We start from the raw sequence: 17,370 nt of genomic DNA, 5'->3' as shown, positions 1-17,370 counted from the left end.
AATATTGATATGTAGAGGTTACTGAGCAAGATGATTGACCTTTAAGAACTATAATCAGGAAGATCTGTGCTGTTTCGCTGCTTGGCGACATCCAACCAGATTCTGATATTCACTAAAAAACATCCCACAGCTTGACGCAGGGTATGTTTATTTGGCAATGGTAGATTTTTCTTATGAAAAAAGCAATATCATGTGCATCTCAGGGACCTGGTCTGTCTTTGCTTCTCCTCGAATGAGTGGGATGTCTCGCATGGTTAAACACATAGAGTATAGCTTTTGAGTTGGGATCACGATGCCATCGGTGCGATGCAGCTCGACGCATAGGGACCCAAATCTTGCGTAACCAAGATCTATGACAGCTGTTTGGCTTACCATAGCGTAGGAGGTGTACTCCTGATAATTGCTCTCATCCTTTCATCAAACCACGCTTAAGCAAATTGCCAGGCTGGAACTGATGGAAAGTTCTGCCTTGGCTGCCAGTTTTTATAATTGAGCCATAGTACAAACCCACCAACCCGGTACTATGAATACTCTTTTAGTGCAGATAGAAATCCACCCTCAGCAAGAAGCGATAGAGAAATATTGTGGGACAGCTGGCAGGGTTGCTGAGTAGTTAAAACACTGAGTATGAGTAGCTTAGTTCAAGAGAACATCTGGCCTTCTGGTAATGGGACTACACCTGCCTTGCTGGGCCCGGCCAGGAGGCAGGTGTTGGCCCACACTCACAAACCCTTATTAAGTCAGATTCAATAAGGACTCACAGCTGCACTCATTGCCATGCACACATTACTGGGTTTAACTTACAGGTATAGCATACTTATACTTTGTGGATGGTCAGCCTGATATTGTGCCTTATGCTATTTATTATAAAGCAATGAAAAAGCACACTATCTGTAGCCTTTCTCTTAATGTATGGTCCTTGCCGATTTGAAGAGCAGTGTATGCCTGTGTGCTTATGTGGGCCCATGTGTGTTTTTGAGTGTGTGTGCATGCGTGCGTGCGTGAGTGGGTGCGCGTGTTCTATTCAGGGGTGTTAGCAACTGTGAACATTACCCACCTGCAAAACGTGGTGAATGCTACAAATGTGAATGGCACAAAAGTAACCCAGTTCCCCAGACCATACTTGTCTGAAATTTTATTTCTAAGTGCGAGACGGTAAAATGGTTTTCTATTCCACCTGTGTGCCCTCGTACCTTCATACTGAATTCAAGACATTCGTGTCTTMTCCTTGGTTTTCCTCTTGGGTAGAAAGGGTAAATAGGAAAGTACTTGATTTATGCAAGATGAACATTAAATGTCAAGGCTAAATTCAGTATTTCCTCCATTATCTCACTGGCTTTTTTTAGGATGTTGTATTCTTTTTATAATTAGGAAGAACTTCAACAGTGGAGCAATAAGCAAGCCTGGTATGGACATCTCAGTAAGAGGTGTTGCTTTCAGAACTTAGACTCATTTGAAAGGCACATTTCAAGCAAGGTTGGAAAGTCAGCACTAGAATTTGTATGAATTGGTTGTGGCTCGTTTTCCCCTCTACTGTAGCTTCATGAGATGACTACCATCATACAGGAGATGATTTCGTTTGTAACCGTATCGTGTGAGAAAAATGACACAGCAAGTCATATTTTATTTATGCTAAAGTTGAATTTACACTTGGAAATGTCATTCAGATCTAATATCCTGCTTACAACAGCAAAGTTCAACTGTCGAAATAGAAAGTCCTGATGGAGTTTTGGCTGTAAAGGGTATGGGCAATACAGGGAAACAGGCAAGAAAGGGAGGAATGGAAGGATGATACAGAATGAAAGGAGAAGTGGAAGCAGCAGCAGATACCACAGCTGTTTCCCTCAGCTTCTCATCTTTACGGTGGATCCACCCCAAGTGGCATCCTATTCCCTATAAAATGCACTACTTTTGAAGAGAGACACAGGGCTCTGGTCAAAAGTAGTGCACTATTTAGGGAATAGGGTGCCATTTGGGATGCAGAGGGTCTTCCTCCCCAGTGGAGTGTGCACTGTGCAGTGTGCAATAACCCAACCTCTTCAAAGAGTATCTTACCCTACAGCACCCCTCATACACTAACTGTAAATCGCTTTGGATAAGAGCGTCTACTAAATGACTAAAATGTAAATGTGAGGGATACTGTTTAAGACGGGCCTTGTCTTGATGACTGGGCAGGCAGATGATAGGTAAAATTAGGTTTTAATTATTAACTCGTGATGCACAAAGGTGAAATAAAGTACTCATTATTATTTCATAGTGATTCATTCTCGACCTAAGATATATGTTGTATCCTCTTAGTTTTTGAAATAATGGATGGAATTCTAATCAGTTGGAATGCAGGTGCTTCAAGTATACAGTGGGGCAAAAAAGTATTTAGTCAGCCACCAATTGTGCAAGTTCTCCCACTTAAAAAGATGAGATAGGCCTGTAATTTTCATCATAGGTACACTTCAACTATGACAGACAAAATTTGAAAAGAAATCCAGAAAATCACATTGTAGGATTTTTAATGAATTTATTTGCAAATTATGGTGGAAAATAAGTATTTGGTCACCTACAAACAAGTGGGACAGTTGAGCAGAAAGGGGAGGGAAACAAAGGACAAAAGGAACATAATGCATATGTTATATTGAACAAAAATATAAACGCAACATGCAACAATGTCAAAGATTTTACTGAATTACAGTTCAAATGAGGAAATCAGTCAATTTAAATAAACTCATTAGGCCCTAATATATGGATATACTGCATGGCCTCACAATGGGACTCAGGATCTCATCATGGTATTTCTGTGCATTCAAATTTACATCGATAAAATGCAATTGTGTTCGTTGTCCGTAGCTTATGCCTGCCCATACCATAACGCCACCGCAACCATGGGGCACTCTGTTCACAACGTTGACATTAGCAAACCGCTCATCCCATGATGCCATACACATGGCCTGCTATTGGACGTACTGCCAAATTCTCTAAAACAATGTTGGAGGCGGCTTATGGTAGAGAAATTAACATAAAAGTGTCTGGCAACAGCTCTGGTGGACATTCCTGCTGTCAGCATGCCAGCATCCCTCAAAACTTGAGACACCTGCGGCATTGTGTTGGGAATACTATTAGTCCCATATCACTTGTACAGTTTGTTCAAGCTTGTTCTATTCTTGGCCCTAAAAGTTTGATTGTGCAGTGCATATTCAACACTACAGTAACTCATTAATATTAAAAAACGTAATTTACCCCCCTCTTCAAGCATGATGTCTGAAGGAAATATATACTGTATAAATTATATATACAGTATATATTATATACAGTGCATTCAGAAAGTATTCAGACCCCTTGACTTTTTCCACATTTTGTTACGTTACAGCCTTATTATAAATTGGATGAAATCATTTTTTCCCCCTCATCAATCTACACACAATACCCCATAATGACAAAGCAAAAAATAGGTTTTTAGAAATTTTTGCAAATGTATTAAAAATAACAAATAGATACCTTATTTACATAAGTTTTCAGACCCTTTGCTATGAGACCCGAAATTGAGCTCAGGTGCATCCTGTTTCCATTGATCAACCTGGAGATGTTTCTACAACTTGATTGGAGTCCAACTGGTAAATCCAATTGATTGGACATGATTTGGAAAGGCACACACCTGTCTATATGAGGTCACACAGATGACAGTGCATGTCAGAGCAAAAACCAAGCCATGAGGTTAAAGTAATTGTCCGTAGAGCTCCGAGACAGGATTGTGTCGAGGCACAGATCTGGGGAAGGGTACCAAAATAATTCTGGTCCCAAAGAACACAGTGGCCTTCATCATTCTTCAATGGAAGAAGTTTGGAACCACCAAGACTCTTCCCAGAGCTGGCCTCCTGGCTAAACTGAGCAATCGGGGGAGAAGGGCCTTGGTCAGGGAGGTAACCAAGAACCCGATGGTCACTCTGACAGAGGTCCAGAGTTCCTCTGTGGAGATGGGACAACCTTCCAGAAGGACAACCATCTCTGTAGCACTCCACCAATCAGGCCTTTATTGTAGAGTGGCCAGACAGAAGCCACTCCTCAGTAAAAGACACGACAGCCCGGTTGGAGCTTGCCAAAAGGCACCTAAAGGACTCTCAGACCATGAGAAACTAGATTATCTGGTCTGATGAAACCAAGATTGAATTCTTTGGCCTGAATGCCAAGCGTCACGTCTGGAGGAAACTTGCCAGTATCCCTACGGTGAAGCATGGTGGGGCAGCATCATGCCATAGACATGGTTTTTTGTTCACCTTCCAACAAGACAACGATCCTATGCACACAGCCAAGACACTGCAGCAGTGGCTTTGGGACATGTGTCTGAATGTCCTTGAGTGGCCCAGCCAGAGCACGGACTTGAACCCGATCGAACATCTCTGGAGAGACCTGAAAATACCTGTGTAGCGATGCTCCTCATCCAACCTGACAGAGCTTAAGAGGATCTGCAGAGAAGAATGGGAGAAACTCCCCAAATACAGGTGTGCTAAGCTTGTAGCCAAAGGTGCTTCAACAAAGTACTGAGTTAAGGGTCAGAATACTTATGTAAATTGATATTTCAATTTTTCGTTTTTACACATTTGAAAAAATCTAATAAAAACTGTTTTTCTTTGTCATTATGGGTTATTGTGTGTTGATTGATGAGGGGGAAAAACGTTTTAATCAATTTTAGAATAAGGCTGTAAAGTAACAAAATGTGGAAAAAGTCAAGGGGTCTGAATATTTTCCCAATGCAATGTATGTATTATATATTTTGACTATAGCTGCCAACCACAGAAAGACTCAGGAGCCCACTCTCAATAAGTGTAAACAGCCTGCTGTTGCCGATCTGCTAATCATCAGATGGGGGAGGAGAGGAGGTAGGGGGCCCATGTGGGTAACTGGGATGCCCTGCCTTGATTGGGTAACTGATTCATAAAAATAAAAATAAAAATTAATGTCACTGGTCAATTGTGTGAGTCAGGGGCTGGGTCCATGAGGCAAAATTAGATAAATAAAAATAACATAATTTTTTTATTACTATAATTTTGGATCCAACCACAGGAGCCCGCTCTCAATGTTCAAAACACACCAGAGAGCATAATTAAGGCCCAGAGGATCAGTAGTTTATAAAAAATAACTGTGGATTAAGTTTGATCACAAGCACATACAGGTACAGTATCTCCCAAAATTAACGAAACATAAATTGTTTTAAAAGGGTGTTGCAGATCCGCTTGAACAAATCCCTGAGGACTATGATTTCTTCATCTGGCACTGGGAGCGCTACCACATAAAATACCACAGTGTGTATTTGATTGAACTGAGGCCTAAAGCAGGTTTTTTATTTCCCTTCCTTCACAGGTCTAGACCAATACTTGGTGTATAGCTCTCCAAAGCTAGCTGAAGAAAGGCTCTTACAGTGTAGTTAGTACAGGCCAAGATTGAATGCATCGACCTGGGAGGGAAGTCTACCCAGTTGTAGTATTAGGTTTTTGGCTCTGAAAAAGAAAGTTACTGCATGTGTGTTTGATTAAATTTATCCCGAAGAGAAGCTCTGACGAAGGCTGTGAGGCTGATGCATCAGCTAAATAAACACAAGTGAAACTGTCAAGAACAGTGTCCAAGTTTTTATTTTCTTTCAAGTTGTCCTCTGAATTGAGCCCAAAAACATGTCGTCTCTCTTTCCCTTTATAGGCCAGGAGGGATTAGTAGAAGAATGCTGGTCCCGGGTGCCAAACAGGAAGATGGTGATGCGTTGGCCGAGTGCTGCAGCTGTTAGATGGTTGCTGTTGATGCTCCTATGGCAGTGGACAGTGCTGGGCCACCTCGGCTGGGTTCTGGCCCTGGCTGAGGGGCAGCAGAGTAAGAACCCCTCACTCACTGCTGCCAACACTGGACGCCAGAGTGGCGGCCAACTGGATTGGCTGCTGTCCGAGAAGGGACCTTTCCACCGTTGTCCTGAATACACAGAGTTCAAAGAACGCTTCCAGCAAGGTTTCTCCACACGCTATAAGATCTACAGGTGAGAATCTAGAGGCGAGGTGTGTGTGTGTGTGTACTGTGCCTTGCAAAGGTATTCACCACCCGTGGTCTTTTTCCTGTTTTGTTTCATTACAGCCTGTAATTTAAATGTATTTTTATTTGGATTTCATGCAATGGACATACACAAAATAGTCCAAATTAGTGAAGTGAAATTAAAAGATTTCAAAGAATTCTAAAAAATAAAAAACTGAAAAATGGTGTGTGCATATGTATTCACCCCCTTTGCTATGAAGCCCCTAAATAAGATCTGGTGCAACCAATTACCTTCAGAAGCCACATAATTAGTTAAATAAAGTCCACCTTTGTGCAATCTAAGTGTCGTATGATCTGTCACATGATCTCAGTATATATACACCTGTTCTGAAAGGCCCCAGAGTCTACCATACCACTAAGCAAGGAGAACCACCAAGCAAGCGGCACTACCAAGCAAGCGGCACTAAGAAGACCAAGGAGCTCAACCAAACAGGTCAGGGACAAAGTTGTGGAGAAGTACAGATCAGGGTTGGGTTATAAAAAAATATCCGAACCTTTGAACATCCCACGGAGCACCATTAAATCCATTATTAAAAAATGTAAAGAATATGGCACCACAACAAACCTGCCAAGAGAGGGCTGCCCACCAAAACTCACAGACCAGGCAAGGAGGGCATTAATCAGAAAGGTAACAAAGAGTCCAAAGATAACCCTGAAGGAGCTGCAAAGCTCCACAGTGGAGATTGGAGTATCTGTCCATTGGACCACTTTAAGCTGTACACTCCACAGAGCTGGGCTTTATGGAAGAGTGGCCAGAAAAAAAGCCATTACTTAAAGAAAAAAATAAGCAAACATGTTTGGTGTTCGCCAAAAGGCACGTGGGAGACTCCCCAAACATATGGAAGAAGGTACTCTGGTCAGATTAGACAAAAACTGAGTTTTTTGGCCATCAAGGAAAATGCTATGTCTGGCGCAAACCCAACACCTCCCATCACCCCGAGAACACCATCATGGTGGTGACAGCATCATGCTGTGGGGATGTTTTTTATTGGCAAGGACTGGGAAACTTGTCAGAATTGAAGGAATGATGGATGGCGCTAAATACAGGGAAATTCTTGAGGGAAACCTGTTTCAGTCTTCCAGAGATTTGAGACTGGGACGGAGGTTCACCTTCCAGCAGGACAATGACCCTAAGCATACTGCTAAAGCAACACTTGAGTGTTTTGGAATGGCCTAGTCATAGCCCAGTCCTCAATCCAATTGAGAATATGTGGTATGACTTAAATAATTCTGTACACCAGCAGAACCCATCCAACTTGAAGGAGCTGGAGCAGTTTTGCCTTGAATAATGGGCAAAAATCCCAGTGGCTAAATGTGCCAAGTTTATAGAGACATACCCCAAGAGACTTGCAGCTGTAATTGCTGCAGAAGGTGGCTCTACAAAGTATTGACTTTGGGGGGTTGAATAGTTCAATTTTTCAGTTTTTTTTGTCTTATTTCTTGTTTGGTTCACAATAACAAATATTTTGCATTTTCAAATTGGTAGTCAGGTTGTGTAAATCAGAAGATACAATCCCCCCAAAAATCTATTTTAATTCCAGGTTGTAAGGCAACAAAATATGAAAAATGCCAAGGGGGTGAATACTTTCGCAAGCCACTGTATATGTGTGTGTTATTTTTGAAAAGAGATACATTTTACGAACTATATTTTTTCAAAGTTTAAAGGAATATGTGCCCTGTGCCACAGCTTTCTTTGAATGATACTGTACTGTACTGTACTGTGATTGTCCATGTTGCACTGTACTCTGATGAACCATACCACACCAAGCAAGAGACAAAAAGCAATTCCACAACCCATCCATGTATTTTTCAACATCTCTATCTTTTCAAAAGCATTATAATTATTGTAAATGTAATATCCAATGTGATGTGATGGATCTGATATGCCTTAAAATGGTAATTTCCTCAGCTTGGAATATATTTGTACTCTGACCCTTTCCTGTCCCTCACTTTCCTCCATCACACATCCAGGCCTATTTTATTTTATTGCTCCATGCTCTCTCCATGGTGCTACTGAACATTCACCTCAGTCAAATTATAGCTCCAGATTAGTGGGGGCATTTTTTCCTGCTGTGCTGCTAATGCTACTTGACTGTGGGCATGTTGAAAGATGTATCGCCATACAAGGTGGATTTCTTTACCGACAGAACTGACTTTCATCTCTTGGAAAACAATGAATTCAGAAATCTGCTTGAGTTTTCTTCTCGTCCAACTTGAAATGATAGGTTTCATTGCAGATGCACAGAGTATGGCTAGACAGGATAGGTGTAGCTTTCTGACAGAAGTGGGACGCATCACAACATGCCCTGGGACAGTGTCAAAAATTACTAAGATAAGGAACTTGAACGCAGATTCTTACAGATAGTTATCTTTTCAGGGGAGACATGAGTCATCCATTTATGCAATTGCAATATTTCTTAAGTTTTCTAAATATATCTGTTATACCTTTATTTTCCCCCTGCAATTCGTGTTTGAATGAATCCCTGCTAGTTGTTCTACTCTATCTCAGGCTGTGTAATAAATATCACTCAGTCTGTGTATAGGGGCCATTAACCATGCGTAGGCTTTTAGCAAGCCTCACTGCTGCATTATGAGTGTATCTACTCTGTCGGTCAAGTTTGGCCTCTTTCTCTGCCTCCTCTGCCCCACATGTAGCTGACATTGGCCAACTCCAATGTCAGCATGGGAAGAGCAGCTGGGCAGAAAAGGGCCTGCAGATCTGTGATGGAATCAGGCAAAGAGCACAGCCAGCACTGTTTGAAAGGTTGCCTAGCAGGCAAATTGCGTGTGTGCAATATTGTCCGACCAACACCTCAGCCGTCAATGGACATAAATGAGGTTTCCCCCAATCGTGCTGCCAAGGCCTTTTGATATGTTCACTGATCTTTTTAAAGGACACCCAGGGAGAAAGTAGGTGTGCAAGTCTGCACATTACGAGTAGGGAATACCAACTGGGTTATATAGAGGAAGGCTGATGTTCCCCCTCTCTGCCTGGTCACAGCTGCCCTACGGGTGGTGCACTGAAAAATTCCTGCTAAAGCAAACTCAGTCATCCTTGCTGTTACTTTCTGGAGTGAAGGGGCTTTGTCCTATTTGAATAGCAAGCCTGATATGTTCTGTAATTTTTTTATGTTTCCTGAGTTCAAGTGTTGTGCAGGGAGAATCCGATTCTGTAAGTGCCATTGACATGATAACTACACAGCATGTATTTACTATGCCTGTGAAATATGTAAAGATATGTGATTTTAGTTTTGAAGAGCCCCCATGCCTATGAATAAATTGAATGTGAGGGTCACAGGGCCAAGGATGCTTAAATTCCCTGCAGAATCTAGCAATGGTGATTGTCAAAGAAAGAGCTGCTGCTGCTGCTGGCTATGGTCTTGCCAGTTCTCTCACAGACGAGGTTTGCAACTTAATAGATATCCTATTGAAATAATCGTTACATGAATAGATAAAACGCAATTTAATGTGATTTGTAAAAAACGTACAACTTTAAAACAAGATAGCGAAGCAGCACGTCTTGCAGATTGGGGAATCTCTTCTTTCATAGGCCTTCATTTGGTGAGAGGAAATAGGAAAGAAGGGGAAGGATGTTTACATTATCCAAACAGGAAGACACTTATATAAAGCTGGCTCTCCCAGGAGGTGTTATGGGATGATAGATGCGTTCCCTTAAGATACATTACTGCTGGCTCATTGTGCTTTTGAGCCATGTGAGGTGGCAGCACTGGCAGCCTATAGGGACTCCACTGAGCGCATCCAGGGCCCAACGGCTCTCGTAACATGGTAACAGCTCATCCTGGAGGCAACAAGAACTGCCAAGACAATAAATCAAGTAATGAAACATGGTCACTCACAAATTATTACATTAGGAGGTACAATGCTGATGCAGAAATCTGGAGACTTTATAATGAGGTTGAGAATTTTCAAAATAATGGAAGATGATTAATAAGTGAACCTTGTCTGGCAACCTTGGATTTTCCAGGCTCTGAAATGTGAATTGTGAGATATTGGTGTAGGGTTCTGAGGCGCTCCGGCTTTGTGTAGATGACTTGATGTAATTGACCACCTCGCTCACTCCGCGTACAACTAACCACAATAACATTTCACATTCTGCATTGAACTGATGTTTTGTCTTCAAGTGTATGGGTTTTGTTGACCAGTGTTTCTTTTTGGTATTGAACGTGTGATTGTCATTTTGTATTGGCATAGTGACTGTTGTTGTAATCTTTCTTTTAAAAATCATGGGTAAAGCCTTCAAAATACAATAAAGGCCTTCAGTATGAAGACTACCTCAGCTTATTTAAAGAAAGACACTTTCTGAAAAGCTCACATCAGTTGTTTAATTCAGGTTCAATAAAGGGACTGTTAGTTTCAGGGTCAATATAAAAACATTAACTAGAAATTAAAGAGACAAGCTGCATGTCTCACATCAGGTCAGACATAATGCTATGAGACGGGAGGGACATTTATCAGCCATTCTCATTTAATTTTCCAGAAAGTTAATTATTGACAGAATTAGCTCTCCCTCTGTATATCAAGTGTGGCTAAAACGGATTCTAAATCTGAAGTGTGTCCATGATATATGATTACTTTGTCAGAGGCAAATAATTATTTGTTGTTTTGATTTTCTAGCTTTTTATTCTATTTTATTCTATTTCTCAACGGTTAATGCAGTTGAGAAATCAAATTACTCTGTTGAAGGCTGAGACTCCCCATGTACAATTAACAAGATTAATTTAATTCTAATGGAGAATCAGAATGTGCTATTCAACTTGTTGGGAAAAGAGCTGCTCTGAGCCGTTGGTGCACTTGCACAATACATTATCCCATTTAGTATAAATGTTCCAGTAACTGACATTTTTTTAGTTCTACTTTGTCCTTTAACAGAATTATTCCTCATTCAGCTGGACAATTTAAATTCTCTGAGAGGAAATGTTGAACTGGTTAAAATTTGAGGGAAAGTGTTGCAAGCATACATATTCTGCTAAGCATAAACATTCTAAGAGAATGCGTTATATCAGCACAACAGGAGAAAGCGAAGAGACACTAATTTCTTTTTGCCCTTTTAGCTCTAAAATCTCAGAAGAGATTTGTGCAATAAAGTATACTCCTATTGTTTATACATGTGCTATTTTAGAAATGTATTTTGAAAAAGTATATCTCTGCATTACAAATATTTCTATTGCAACACAATAGTACTTTTGTACAGCAGACCAGCCCTGTCTGGCCCAGAAAAATTGCGTGAATCAATATAAAAAATTCACTTGAAAAGTTTTCCAAGAAATTTCTACAATACTTCACAAATACACATTGACTTGAAAGACTGCCTCCTCAGTGGATGAGGGCCAAATATGAATAAGATGGAAATCTAGTTTTCAGCATTCAGAGGAAATGGGGCAGATCAGCCATTCCCCTTTTGCCTCTCAAAGTAGCACACAGAAATCTAACACAGAAAGAGAGCCATTCGACACCTTGATCATATCAAGGGTTCATATAGAGGTTGACCTACTGATCATGGCATGTTTGTGTTAGAGACGCCATCTGATCTGAAATCCTGCAGCTGTGGTCTTGGATTGATTCACGTAAATGTCAGAAGTTTGATTTCGAAAATGTATCTTATTTTAATTTTGGCTTCTCAAACTAACTCAGACATTTTGTGTAATTGGTTAATCAAATCTCCCCATTCTTGCTCAATTTTGCATGCCTTCTCAAACAGCTACAACTGTATATGCATTCGCACATCAAGTCTTCGCTTGAGTTGGGCTCCCCGATGGAACAACTGTTGAACATCTGAGCTTGTGGTTGTTTGTGGGGGAACGGTGGGGAGAGTGTGTGTATGTATCCCACATCTGTTGCTATGGGGTAATGATGTTAGGAACATTATAGTATGAATCACAATAATTGTTTCCTAAAATATTAATTGCTTGCCAAGAAATGAAATGTTTGTAATGCCAGTCCTGGTTATAGGTAACAATAGGTAACAATCAAATATGAAGAGCTTACATTATTATGCATATTATTAGTTAATTGTATAAATAAATAAATATATATATATTATAAAATCTTGGATATTTAAAAAACTGTATACAATACAATCGAGGTGAGGGCATTGGAAATGCTTTTGGCTATTAATCTGCTGCTGTTCTGTAGGTGGCACTGTGTGCTCTTTTTAAAGGATGGGTCCCAATCTCTCAAAGGCCCTAGGATCCAGGTGAACAGGGGTGGTCTGCCAGTCACTGGGACGACAATCCAACTTAGGGTGGGGGAGGTTTTAGCAGGTGGAATAGTGGAGAACAGTTGGAGGTTTACTTTATTTGCAGTGCAAATATCATGGTACAGCTATATGGACACTCAATCATCATGGTACCTTTTAATGGTAAGTTTACAAACACATATTATGATAAATAGAATTTTAACTTATATCTCATTATGGTAAATTGTGAAATAAGTATAACCAGTTATAATTGTAATGGCTTAGCAGATAATAAGAAAATATTATCAGTATTTACTTGGCTAAAAGAGAAGGAATATAATATCTATTGTTTACAGGAAAATGATTCAACAATTTTAGATGAAGTTGTGCGGGAAAAGGACTGGGGTTGCAAAATATAGTTCTCCCATGGGCAAAGAAACTCAAAAGGGGTGATGATATTAATTAGCAAGAATTTTGATCCAAATGTGCAAATTGTCCAAACAGATCCGCAAGGTAGATGGATTCCTTTAAATGTATTTCACCTTTATTTAACTAGGGAGGCCAGTTGGGAACAAATTCTCATTTACAACCTGGCCAAGATAGAGCAAAGCAGTGCGACACAAACAACACAGACATGGGTTAAACAAACATACAGTCAATAACACAATAGAAAAATCTATATACAGTGTGTGCAAATGTAGTAAGATTAGGGAGGTAAGGCAATAAATAGGCCATAGTGGCGAAATAATTACATTTAGCAATAAACACTGGAGTGATAGATGTGCAGAAGATGAATGTGCAAGTAGAGATACTGGGGTGCAAAGGAGCAAAAAAAAAATAACAACATGGGGATGAGGTAGTTGGATGGGCTATTTACAGATGGGCTATTTACAGATGGGCTATGTACAGGTGCATTGATCGGTAAGCTGCTCTGACAGCTGATGCTTAAAGTTAGTGAGGGAGATATAAGTCTCCAGCTTCAGTGATTTTTGCAATTCGTTCCAGTCATTGGCAGCAGAGAACTGGAAGGAAAGGCGGCCAAAGGAGGAATTGGCTTTGGGGGTGACCAGTGAAATATACCTGCTGGAGCGCGTTCTACGGGTGGGTGCTGCTATGTTGACCAGTGAACTGAGATAAGGCAGGGCTTTACCTAGCAAAGACTTATAGATGACCTGGAGCCAGTGGGTTTGGCGACGAATATGACGCGAGGGCCAGCCAACAAGAGCCTACAGGTCACAGTGGTGGGTAGTATATGGGGCTTTGATGACAAAACGGATGGCACTGTGATAGACTACATCCAATTTGCTGAGTAGAGTTTTACGAGGGTATGTTTGGCAGCATGAGTGAAGGATACTTTGTTGCGAAATAGGAAGCCAAATCTAGATTTAATTTTGGATTGGAGATGCTTAATGTGAGTCTGGAAGGAGAGTTTATAGTCTAACCAGACACCTAGGTATTTGTAGTTGTTCACATATTCTAAGTCAGAACCATCCAGAGTAGTGATGCTAGACGGGCGGCCGGGTGCGGGCAGCGATCGGTTGAAGTGCATGCATTTAGTTTTGCTTGCATTTAAGAGCAGTTGGAGGCCACGGAAGGAGTGTTGTATAGCATTGAAGCTCGTCTGGGGACTTGTTAATACAGTGTCACCCATGGTTCACCAAACAATATTTTGAAAGAGGAAGCAAAGTACTTTAAACATATGTTTTCTTTTCAGTCTCCTCCATCTCCATTAACCAAAGTTAAAATGTAAGGATTTTTTTTATTTTAATAACGTAAAGTGAACAGCTGTACATAAAGACTCATGTGAAGGCCAAATTACAGAGGGACTTCTTGATGCATTTAAAGCCTTTAAGTCAGTGAAAACTGCAGGGTATATCAACCTTTTTTGATGTACTAAGAGGACCGTTATTAGCATGTTATAACCACTTCTATAAAAACAAGAACGTCGGATTTCCCTATTACTGAAACAGGACCTAGGTGGTAAATATAAAGATCCAGTCAATGAAAAAAATCGGAGGCCCCTTACAGTTCAGTGTTGTGATGCAAAAATTCTAGCAAAATGCATAGTGGATAGAATTAAAAATGTATTGTCAGATATTATTAATCCTAATCATACAGGTTTTTTACATGGACGATACATTGGAGATAATATAAAAGACAAGTTCTGGAAACAATAGACCACTATGAAAAATCTGGGAAACCAGGCCTGGCATGCATAGCTGACTTTGAAAGGCTTTTAAATAAAGTATGTCTGGAATTGAATCTATATATGCCTGAAATATTTCAATTTGGGAGAATGTCTTATACAATGAGTTAAAGTTATGTATAGTAACCCTAGGTGTAAAATAATAAATAATGGCTACTTCTCAGAAAGTATTAAACTGTCAAGAGGAGAAAAACAAGGTTGTCCACTATCGGCATATCTATTTATTGTAGCCATCGAAGTATTAGCTATTAAAATCAGATCCAACAATAATATCAAAGGTCTAGAAATCCAGGGCTTAAAAACAAAGGTGTCATTGTATGCTGATGATTCATGTTTTCTTTTAAATCCACAATTTGTATCCCTCCACAGCCTCATAGAGGATCTAGATCATTTTTCTAACTTCTCTGGATTACAACCAAATCATGATAAATGTAGTACTATGTTAAGTATTGGATCACAAAAAAATACAACTTTTACAATACTGTGTAGTTTACCAATAAAATGGTATGATGGTGAAGTGAACATACTCGGTATTCAAATCCCAAAAGAAAGAAATTATCTCACTACAGTACATTTTAATAGAAAGTTAGCAAAAAATAGATAAGATCTTGCTACCATGGTAAGGAAATACCTGTCTATTTGTAGAAAAATCACCCTGATTAACTCTTTAGTCATATTCCAGTTGACCTATTTGCTTATGGCCCTGCCTACACCTAACAACTTGTTTTTTAAAATTGTATGATTAGTAAATATAAAATTTTATTTGGAACGGCAAGCCAGATTTTTTTTATGGCCTTATTATATATTGAATATGAATTAGGAGGGCAGAAATTATTAAATATTAACGCATTAGACATTTCACTAACGGCTTCGGTCATACAAAAGCTATACTTAAATCTGAACTGGTTCTCTAACAGATTAGTAAAAATGGCTCACTCCGTGTTCAAGAATGGCCCTTTCCCCTTTATTCAGAATACAACCTCTCCTTGTCGGTTATTTGAAAATGAAATAATCTCCAAAATATCGCTATTTTTAAAACAAACCATAGAAAGTTGCTTGCAATTTCAGTTTAATCAACCAGAAAAGACAGAACAAATATTACAACAAGTATTATGGTTCAACTCAAATATACTATTGATTAAAAAAACATTACTTTTGGAAAGAATGTTTAAAAAACTGTATAATCTTTGTAAATTATATCATGAATAGGACTGGTGGAGTTATATCAAATATATTGAAATGGCTTCTCTATCCAAAATTACAACCAAATAATTGCAGCATTACTGCACAAATGGAAGAGGCAAGTGGAAGGGGGAGAAAGTAAGAAACTTGTCTGTCGGCACTGCATTAAAAACAACAATTGGATACAAAACAATTGTGATAAATAAACAAGTATATCAGTTTCATTTCAGGACCAAAAAATTGCCATACAGATTGCAAAGTAGTTGGGAAGAGATTTTGGATGTACCGATTCCATGGCACATGGTTTATGAACTGATACACAAAATGACACCAGATTCAAAATTCTTGCAACCAATATATGAGGGATAAAACCATCCCAGCTCTGCAGATTTTGCTGCCAAGAGACATAATCATAAAAAATAAAATAAAACCTAGGTGTTATACATTAGGAATGTGACCAAAATAGCTTTTTACCACCTGAGGAACATTGCCAAGGTGCGGCCGTTTCTCTCTCAGGCTGATACAGAGACTCTTCCATGCTTTTATTACAAGCAGGCATGACTACTGTAATGCTCTCCTGTCTGGTCTACCCAAGAAAACCATTGCTCAACTGTAAAACATACAGAATGCTGCAGCACAGGTACTGACCAAGACCAGACGGAGAGCACACAATACACTGGTTTAAAGGTCTCTGCACTGGCTGCCTGTGAGTTTTAGAATTCATTTAAATATACTTCTATTGGTTTAGAAATCAATCCACCATTGTGCACCCCAATACATATCAGACATGCTTTTAAAATATGTACCCAGTAGGTCCCTCAGGTCCTCTGTCACTGGCCTTTTAACTATGGAGAGGCAGCCTTTAAATATTATGCCCCCAGCCTCTGGAATAGCCTGACAGAGGACCTGAGGGGGGCTGAAACTGTGGACCTTTTAAAACACATCTTTCTAGCTTTTCTTTTCTTTAGGGTGCTTCTTAGTTATTCAGTTTGTGTCATTCTTTTGTTTTGTATCTTATTTTTGTTGTGTAGTAAATATTTCAGCTTTTATTTTCATCGTTTTTTATTAGTTTTTTTCCTGTAAAGCACATTGCATTGCATTCTATGTTAAATTAGATCATTTGTTTTGGTACTGTCCATATGTAGCTTGTTTTTGGTTGCAGGTTCAGGAATGGCTGATTAATTGCAACATTTACCTGGAGCTAACTCTGCAAAAAACAGTGGTGGATGATTTGAAAAGGTATAGTCAATCGATAATAATCAATAATATAATATACTTAGCAAAATTGTTTCTCTTTAATCTGTAGAACCTACGAGAATAGAAAGGTTTAAAACTTTTGTGAAACATCACAGCACAGTTGAAATATATAAGGCAAATATAAATTAAAACTGGATGGTCTTCAGAGATAGATGGGAGGGATGTAGCTGAAGGGTGGGACTAAAAACAAACAAAAGATAAAGAATGTAAAATATACTGTGTCCGTAAAATATATATAGTATGTATAAGCTGTAAGTAGAAGCCTAAGTGTTGTTGTCTATTAGTTTACTTAAGTTAGGGGATGGGTGGTAGAGTTAGGGGAAAATAATAAAGGAAAATATATTTTACAAATGATGTATACACTACAAGTCAAAAGTTTGGACACTCCTACTCATTCAAGGGATTTTCTTATTTTTACAATTGTATACATTGTAGAATAATAGTGAAGACATCAAAACTATGAAGA

At 39.4% G+C, this 17,370-nt stretch overlaps 1 pseudogene; it reads left to right on the top strand.

Moving 5' to 3' along the window:
• Nucleotides 1–17,370, top strand: part of LOC111956380 (BMP/retinoic acid-inducible neural-specific protein 3-like) — a 97,159-nt pseudogene that overhangs the window by 22,550 nt on the left and 57,239 nt on the right.

Source organism: Salvelinus sp. IW2-2015, linkage group LG32 (genome assembly GCF_002910315.2).
Source record: "Salvelinus sp. IW2-2015 linkage group LG32, ASM291031v2, whole genome shotgun sequence".
Lineage (NCBI taxonomy): Eukaryota > Metazoa > Chordata > Actinopteri > Salmoniformes > Salmonidae > Salvelinus > Salvelinus sp. IW2-2015.
Note: the sequence above shows the minus strand (reverse complement) of the source record. Positions and strands in the feature narration are given on the sequence as shown.